Source organism: Corvus brachyrhynchos, unplaced genomic scaffold, assembly GCF_000691975.1.
Source record: "Corvus brachyrhynchos isolate BGI_N302 unplaced genomic scaffold, ASM69197v1 scaffold2975, whole genome shotgun sequence".
Taxonomy (NCBI): Eukaryota; Metazoa; Chordata; class Aves; order Passeriformes; family Corvidae; genus Corvus; species Corvus brachyrhynchos.
Window position 1 is genome coordinate 5,084 of NW_008237992.1, and position 246 is coordinate 5,329.

Consider the following 246-nt stretch of genomic DNA (forward strand, 5'->3'; position numbering starts at 1 on the left):
CCCGTCAATCACCCGTCACACGGCTGTCAATCACCCATCACACAGCTGTCAATCACCCGTCAAACCCGTCAATCACCCGTCACACGGCTGTCAATCACCCATCACACAGCTGTCAATCACCCGTCAAACCCGTCAATCACCCGTCACACAGCTGTCAGTCACCTGTCACACAGCTGTCAATCACCTGTCAAACCTGTCACTCACCCGTCACACGGCTGTCACTCACCCGTCACACAGCTGTCAATC